Here is an 8,780-nt window from a genome sequence, read left to right as displayed (position 1 = left end):
CTGCCAAGCATTTTGCTGATATCTGCAATCATCGAGATTTTGTTTTCCCTATATTAAGCAGGAAATATTTTCTCTGCTTTTCTCACTTCTAAGCAGTTTGGACCACATGTGCAGCTAAGAAGTTCGCAAATCTTTAGTTGCTCAGACTGGGAAGTTAAGATATTTCCTGCTGGAACAGGATCAATAAAAGTTTTAGGCACTTGCCAATGGCCTTTTAAGGAAATTATCTTAAACAGCCTTCTGGACAATGATCCTTTCGGAATGCAGTGGAGTTCAGGCACATTTAGAGGTCACCCATTCCCCCATTAATTCTACCTTGCTGAGAAAAATGCTGAGGGAGGTACAACAGAGCAAATACCTTTTACTCCATCAATAATTTCTCTTTCCCTTTTTGCTACCAGCACATATTGCTGCAATTAAGCCACAGTTGGATGCAAGAGTACAATTATGCACTCTGCATTACTATAGAAAAGAAATAATTACTTCAAAATAAATGTAATTGAAATACCCTAGCAACCTGAGTGGTTTTAGATGCATGCACTTTGAGACAATTTCAGATGAGCATTCTGCTGTCTGAACTCCCCTTACTGAAGATATTGCAATGTAAAGTTACATATTGGGTCTTTCAAAGGTTAAGAATTGACTTTGACAAGTAGGCTTAAAAATGTACATTTTTGAAAGCATATTATTTTTTTCCTGCCACCCTTTTATCAATTGGATCTTCAGACAAACAATTGACCTACAGCCCTGTTTTCACAGAAATTTGCAATTGGGCTGGTTACGGTTTCAAGTCCTCAAGAAAAGTGCTGTAGATGGGGGAAAAAACCTCCTATTGTCCTCACAAGACTCTGGAGCAAATATTTTCATTTCTCAGGACCTTGATTTAAGGTAAGATTTCTAAGACATAAATGAGATGAAGTATTTTTTAAACTTGTCTCACATTCCCTTGTTCTACAACAAAAAGGTCTGTGCTACAAGTTCTAAAGTAAGTATTTCAGCTCAGAAATGCATTGACTGAGGATGTAGACTCCTTTTGTATCTCTCAGACCTCCAGTATGAAGCACTTGAATGTGAAGAACTGTATAACCTCTTCAATTTACAACAGTCTTGTACCTCCTAAATACAGCTAGAAAGGCCTAATTATGTGCAGAAGTTTTCCTATATTTTGTTGTTACTGCTTTGGAGGCCAGATGAGAGGGGCCCTGCTAATACACAACATTCTTCGGATGGTGGAATACAGAACAACAAGTAGGCTGGTTTTGAATTTTCATGGGAAGTGAGTATAGTGCCCAGGTATCCCCCAAAGAAGCTAAAAAAAAGTAAATAAATATGTTAAAGACTTGTTATTTTCTTAAATAATTAAAATGATGATAGGAAATCTAGAATTTCTGTATTCATCATCACTGTCCTTTAGAGGGCCTGTTATGTTCATTATTATTGCCCTTGTTAAAACAAACAAAAACAAAAAAACCACACACGCCACAAAAAGACAAACTTCCCTGTGTTTACCACTCAGAGGTTGTTTTGTGTTGTCTGACTGTTTATTCATAAACCCAAATAACTGGAACAGTCCCTAAGAGAATACCAGCTTCACAAATCTGATATTGTTTTAATACAGTTGTTTCTCTAGGTTACGTAGTTTCAAAGTGACCCTGAGTTTTCAGAGGCACTGTTAGGAAAATCTTGTCACTCTCCATTGCATGAGTGGTCATTTATGCTGTTAGGGTAATAAGTAGAATAGATTTAACATGATAAAAACACTAGATTTGAGTAAGCTTCTGGGAAACCTCTGCAAATTCACTAAGTTAATGGCTTAACCTCACAATTCTCCAATGGAAAATAAATTTTAATGGTTTTGTAGACCCAATCCACATTTCAAGATGTGAATTTCCCCTAACTCCACACTACTTGACTCCTGTTAAATGCTGAACTTAAACAAATAAAAACTTATTTTCCCACATGGTTCATAGAGCTATATGACACAGTTTCCTCCTCTGTGAAACAAGAATAGAACATTATTCATCAGGTACTCAGAGCAAAGAGGCTGGAAATTGTAACATAAGAAGGGCAATGAAACTGCCAGTAAATATACATGAAGAGAAAAACAACGTGGGGACACAGAAAATGCATATGACACTTAGCAGACTAAAAACAGGATTAGAGGGTATTAACAGACATAATATCTGTTTAAGGCCTGCAGGACAGGAGAAAAAAAAAAAAACCTTTGGATTTCTCCTCTGAAAGTGTTGAAATTCAGCGTGAACAGAAGCCTTTTGCACAGCTGTGCTAGGCTACAGAAGCCAAAATTGTGGATGCAGTCTCAAAAGAGCTGTTACCTGCTTCACAGCCAAAGCCCCTGCAAGCTCACGTCAGCCCAAGGGTGGCAATGTTTACCCTGCTGCAAGTCGCCTCCAAGAATTTTGTGCAGCAGTATTTTGTTTTGGAGATTAGAGGACTAGTGGTGAGAAAAGTTTTCTTAGGAGATAGGGGGTTTTTAGCAGGCTTTAGCAACATCCTGGGCTTCAATTATTACTAGGAAAAACAGCCTGTGAAATTCCAGGAAGCAAAGATTACTGTACATGCTAGCAAAGCCATGATTTATGGTAGGAATTAGCTCCAAGGCAATAGAGAGAAATTCTGATTTTGACATTCTGGTTTGGTAGTAATGAAACAAATCTCTGGATTTTAGCTGCTCGGCTACAGCACAAAAGTGTTTTCCAGCCAATCAGTGCACAGGACACGCTTTAGTGGCTTTCTAATCTTGTTCTTTTTTGCCTTGTTCTGACTTTGCTAAACAACGCACATTGTATTAGCAGAGCAATGCATATTGATGTTTCCTAGTATTACAGTGAAATGGGAATACTGATCTCCTTGCTCCCATTATATGTTAGCATTATCTCCCTTCAATGGATTACTTGGAGTTTATAGGCATGCCCCAGAGTGATTTGTAATCACCATCTTTAGCTCCTCTGTCCTTGCAAAGAAAATACTAAATAGTTTGCTTGCATGTCTTTGCCATGCACTGAAATGACATTAAATATAGTAATGGGGGGCCATATTCTGCTATTGTTGTATAAAAATCCTGGGAATAACTGAAAACCATAGTCTTAATTTGCATGTGTAGCAAAACAGAACACAGCCTGCAAACAATCAGAAAATATCTGAAAACATATTGGAAGTCCTTTCACTCTCTTATGCAGTAATTTAAAGCCAGGACATTCCCCGTTCACCTCCTTCTTATGGCTCTGAAAGTTGTGGCACATTTGGATGTTAAGACCTTCATCTCCTTTGCTAGCTTAGGTGAAGGAGGCAGGTACTGGTGTGTGTGAAGACATTATAGCTAAATGAGCCATATTCAGCTGGAAAAGAAAACCTCTGGAACCCTGTAGGAGGAGGCCACACTGGTGGGAAGGGCTGAACTTGGCTTCACATGGGGAAGACGGTATTTTCTTTTGTTTCTGGACTTCATACACTGTGCTTTTCCCTAAAAACAAAAATCTTTAAGAAAAGTTGTAAGGCTGTCTTTCTGTTTTTCATGTCTTGCTGGGGCTGGCTATTGCTTGTCCCTCATTTTGGTGGGTTTGTGGGGTCTTCTTTGCAGTGCCTGATTACAGGTCCTGTTAGTTAATAATTAGCAGTTTTGAGTCACAGTCTTCTATCTCAATCTAGACCTCTCACTTGCTTGATCCTTTGCCTTATGTATTTTCTTGCAGGGAAGAGAGCCTCCAAGGTCTGGGATTCATGATACAAAGCATTATCTTAAAGACTGAAAGAGATGCTTTAATAAACTGTCGTGGCCATGCTACATTGCAGAAGTCAGGATGTGCTGCTGAAAGGTTTGCTTTAATGTCTAGACTATAGATGTTTTTGCTGGATAGCACTTGTTCAGATATTGATTGTGGGGAGAAAAGTCTCTCTTTTCCAAGTCAGCTTTTATGTGGGAAGCAGACAATGTGAGAGCATCCTGGATATTTGAAAATATAAAGTCCTGGTAAAATAATAGACCTCCACTTCTATTAATGTTTCTATTGAAAGCCAGAAAACAGAAAGTGCCAATGAGTATAAGAAATGCTTCAGTTAATGTAAGGGCAGAGGCGAGAAACAGTAGCATTATCCACTTTATTCTAGGGAATTTATGGTGAGAGCTGAATGCAGTATGTGACAGATTTCAAAAGATGTAAGTCATTCAATGCACACTAATGCCTCTGCCAGAGAAATGCATATGAAACAGTTTTATGACTGAATTTCAATATGCAGGTATAAACAAGATTGCCAGTGAAAGGTTCTGCTTGGTGGTTACCAGACTATGATGTTCTTTGAACTTCACTACTCCAGAGAATGCAGTGAAGCACTTAGCACTGAAATTTAGTCATGATTCTCCAGTCTCACACATATGTCATTCTTGTGCTCTATTGATTTTACACAATTTAAGGAAGATTTTGAAATAAACAATTTCTTTATTTTCATCCTTCTCTGTCTGCAGCATATTTTTAAAGCCTTGTTAGATATTCAACTACATATATATATATATGTGTATATATATATATATATGCACGTAAGGGTGGCATTATTTGCACCTTATTTCCTTACTTTGGAGATGCTTAAATATATAATAGTAACAACCTTTTTAAAAGCAGTTTTGGGAGTTTATCTAGGTACATCAGATTTCTGCACTATGTAATTTGCTGCCAGCGAAAGCGTGAGAAGTTAATGAGAAGAAATAGCTAAGAAGAATACTTAAAATACAAATTTTAGCGTATGTTTTTTGCCTGAACAGAAGGAGTTTAGGCTCCCCTCGGTGCCGTGCTGCTCGTCGGGCAGAAGGTGGCGCTGTTGATCAGCGCAGCTGATGCCTCCCCACAAAGGGATGAGCCACCCGCCGCCGCCTCAGCCCTGCTTCGCCGAGCTCAAAAGAAGCAGCCATCTGGAACTTATTCCAGGATTTGAATTCAGTCACTTTACTGCTTAACAGTGACCTACCGAACAGTTTAACCATGTTACTCTCCCCCCTTTTATGCAAATCAGAGAAAATAAGAGGTATAAAGCAATGCGTAAAATTTTGTTACCTGTGTTAAAGCATAGCATGATCTGTGAAAAGATAAAAAAAAAAAAAAAGCATAATCAAAATATCATTTGGGGAAGTCAGAGAAAGGGTGTTTTAGAATAAGTGAGAAAAAGATTCAGATATTTTTTATCCAGGTGTTCCTAAACTTATAAAGGTTTCCCTTCATTATAGATTTCATATGGGGAAAATCTTTCTCCTGCAGTAAAGTTCTGAGTTCTGTTAAAAATGTTTAGTACCTTTAGTGCTTGTGAAACACTGCAGACATCAGGCCTGTGCTCAAAAAAAAATATTAATAGAACAAGAACCTGCATTATGATTCTCCTTCCTCATGCTGTTCTCATTATGTAAGAAAATAGCCCTTGAGATCAGAGCTGAAAGACTGCTTGTAGGCAGCATGGACATTTCTAGCAATACCCTTAGTCAGGATTCACACTGCAGTGGTACCATTTTTACTCTCGTTCTCTAAAGCTAACTTCACTTTTAGCTAACTGCTCTGAGACTATTATATCCACTAGGAACTACAGGCTTGTTTTTCCATGTGACTAAATGGATTCAAGGAACATTGATTTTTGTCTACAGGGTATTAGGATGTTATTAAAGGCCTAGAACATAATTTGAAGTATTAGATGATAGGTTACCGAGATGATGGGTCCAGTTGTGTGCTACTTCCTCCTCATGTATGCAGAGTCTGTATGGACTTCCTCTTCTGCACCAGTCTCTCATCCATCTTACATCCCATTCTTCCTTTCCCAGAAGCATTACTGAGCTGGCTTGAGGACTGCAGTCACAAGCAGCTGTGACCTTTTTCCCATTATTTTTTTCTTACTTCCACTGTGAGGGGAAAAGAGAGAAAGTGCTGTGGTTCTCATTCCCAGTGGGAGCTAATCCTGCAGTGTGAGAATATAAGAATTGCTCAACTAGATCAGAGCCAAGGGTCACCTTGCACAGGATCACATGTCTACCTGGAAGGGGCAGAACAAAAAAAGTTTAAGAACATAAGTGTAAGGCAGGCTTTCTCCAGACAGCATAATCTCATTTTGAGGCAGTCAGCAGTTTATGCTATGCCTAAGCAAATGATTTCTTCTTTATAATTCCTACTTCGCTTAAATATAATTAATCTTCAAATTCCTTTCTACTTTTGATTTTCTTAGTTGCAATAGTGGGTTATAGTCCACCATTTAATGGGATGATGTCTTTTTCTTCTTTTTACAGTAAACATTCATTACCTACCTCTTCCACACATCACTTTTCACAATTCTATAGCCCTTTTTCATGCTGCCTTCAAAGTTGGGTTATCTACAAAACAGTCCTGCTTTATGTTGACTCTGTGAACTGTTCAGGACTCCTAATATACAGAGTAGTCACTGGCATGTACCAAAGGAGAAAAATAAAACCACAGCTTGGAATATCAAAACACCAATATTAGTATCTGCAAAAAGTAATATCCTCAAAACTGTGTGTATGCATTGATTGCACATCTTAAAAACTCTTCAGCACCAAAGTGTGATAATTCCTTATTTAGAGAAGAGAAAGAAGAAATGACAGGCAAGTTAGACAGCTCACCCAAAGTCACAGTGTTAGAGGCGAGACAATATGCAAGTTCTGGACCTGTAAAATAACAATGCCTGCCAGTGCTCCTTGCCCTTCTGGGGTACTTACTTTCCCTGCTGCATGTCTTCATTACAGGATTTGAACACTTGGGTTCCGCATGTTGGGCAGCAATAACAGAAAACTCCTGACTCCCATTCACAGGATACTGGATGCCCATGAAGAAAATCCTGTTCAAGGTGACAAGGTTTACTCTTTCAGGTGCAAATAGTTGAACAGCTTAGTTGCTGTGAGATCCCCAGGTTCTTAGCTGGACATCCACTGGAGAGATTCAAGATGAGAAAAGGTGACATTTCAAGATGCTGCTTGTATTTGAGAAACTTCAGTGCAAATTTTCAAATATGAGACTTCTCCATCAGGAATCCTTGGAGACCATTGTTATTTCCCAAAGTGCTTTCAAGTGCTTTCACAAAATAGCCTTACCTGAAATTTCTCCATGCAACTACTCCATCTGTCTCTTTGCTCCTCACCTGTTCTTTCTGTGACCTGGACTTTCACTTCCCGAATTTATTTCACATTTTTTCTAAAGAAAGAATAAAATCTGTAAAACTGTTTCTTTTCTTGAGCTTCTTTTTTCCAGAAGACTTGTTCTTCTATGGCATGAAAGTAAGTTTTTCACGAGATTTCCTACTTCTGCTGTTCCACTTAGCTTCATGGTATTAAACATAACCCTTAGAATATACACTGTACTTTTGACTATTTTGTGTTCTACCCATAAACTCATGACTACATGTGTATATATACACAAACAGAACACATATGCAGAGAGGACATAGGCAACCATACCAGTGGTTTCAGGATCAAAACCTTTCTGTATTAACCTTTGACTCAGTGATTAAATTAGATTGCATGAGAAAAAGATGTGTTTAAAACCAAACCCTCTATTTTGGGCACAGCCTTTCTTCTGAGAAAAAGAAGTAGTGAATCCTTGCCTTCCCACTGCCTTTCAAACCAAGGTTTTAATAGTCTAAATTACAAGATGAGGATCATCAAAACATCAGGAGGCTGCACAAAAAATGTCAGTAATATAACTGACATGTGCTGTGTAGAAAGCTTTGGTGTTCTGAAGCCTTCATTCACTTCTAGTTATGCATAACTAGGTCTGCCCTATCAATCTCCCATCCCTTTGCATGTGGCTGAGAGACATCCCCGTGTTGTGGACTAGGTGGCCTTGATAGCAAAGCATTTTCCATGACCGACTCAGTCATGCTGTTTTTAACCTGCAGCTGATGCAGACGTGGTAAACTGAAGTGCAGAATGCTGCAAGTTTGGAAGGGCCATTGTCACTTCTTACACCCTTGCTACATTTGATCTGTGATTTTGCTGTGAGAAGAGTGACAAAAGGCATGCACTAAATATTGATGCTTTCTGCCTTTGAATATTATACAATTTTCATTATACCATTTCTTCTCAACAATGAGATAATTGTCCTTAGAATAATACCAAGGACAAAATTAAAAAGATTAACACTTTGTAACAGCACATTCAGCTTGAAAATGGCATTTTCTATATAAATTAACCTGGATTTTGGAAGCAGGTCACATAGGCATTCCCATCTTAGGAGATATTTTTGTTCTGAGGCAATATTCTTGTGTTAAGGCCTCTACATGAAAGATTTCTTCTGGAATTTGGTTCCCTTCCCAGTCTCAGGATAAAGTGTGCAAGATATTATTTTAGCATTATCAAGTTTTGGCAAATTGCTAGAGAATAGTCATGTTTTTGAGATATAGTGCCAGGCAAAACAATTATTTTAATTGGTAACAGGAAAATTATTTTTCTCTTATCTATGTCTCTGTGTGTTGTGTGAGGAAAAGAGAGAGAGAGAAAGAAAGAGATGTGTGGCTCCTACAACTGGGATAAACTGATACACAGCAGTCACTAGTAATTCACTACTACAGGTGGGATTTTAAAGGAGTACTCCGGAAACCGGAGTATTTTATTCACCATTTACTGTATACAATATTATTGATGGATATTCTGCATAGCTCAGCAAAAACTCAAAATATCTTCAACCTTGGTCTGAGATTGTCCTGAAGAAAAAGCTTATTTACCTTTTATGCAAAAAATTTCAAAGCTGGATAGCACTTGTTATGCAGAAATGGAATTG

The 8,780-nt window shown here is 38.2% G+C and overlaps 1 long non-coding RNA gene across 1 annotated transcript; it reads left to right on the top strand.

The window, feature by feature from the left end:
* Positions 1 to 764: 764 nt before the first annotated feature.
* Positions 765 to 7,544, top strand: LOC116451046. The gene is made up of 3 exons (XR_004243074.1): positions 765 to 888; positions 3,714 to 3,836; positions 6,752 to 7,544. It is a non-coding gene; the product is annotated as an uncharacterized LOC116451046 (long non-coding RNA).
* Positions 7,545 to 8,780: the final 1,236 nt, after the last annotated feature.

This window comes from Corvus moneduloides, chromosome 1 (genome assembly GCF_009650955.1).
Source record: "Corvus moneduloides isolate bCorMon1 chromosome 1, bCorMon1.pri, whole genome shotgun sequence".
Classification (NCBI taxonomy): domain Eukaryota; kingdom Metazoa; phylum Chordata; class Aves; order Passeriformes; family Corvidae; genus Corvus; species Corvus moneduloides.
The sequence above is the reverse complement of the archived record's forward strand: the minus strand, read 5'-3'. Positions and strand labels throughout refer to the sequence as shown.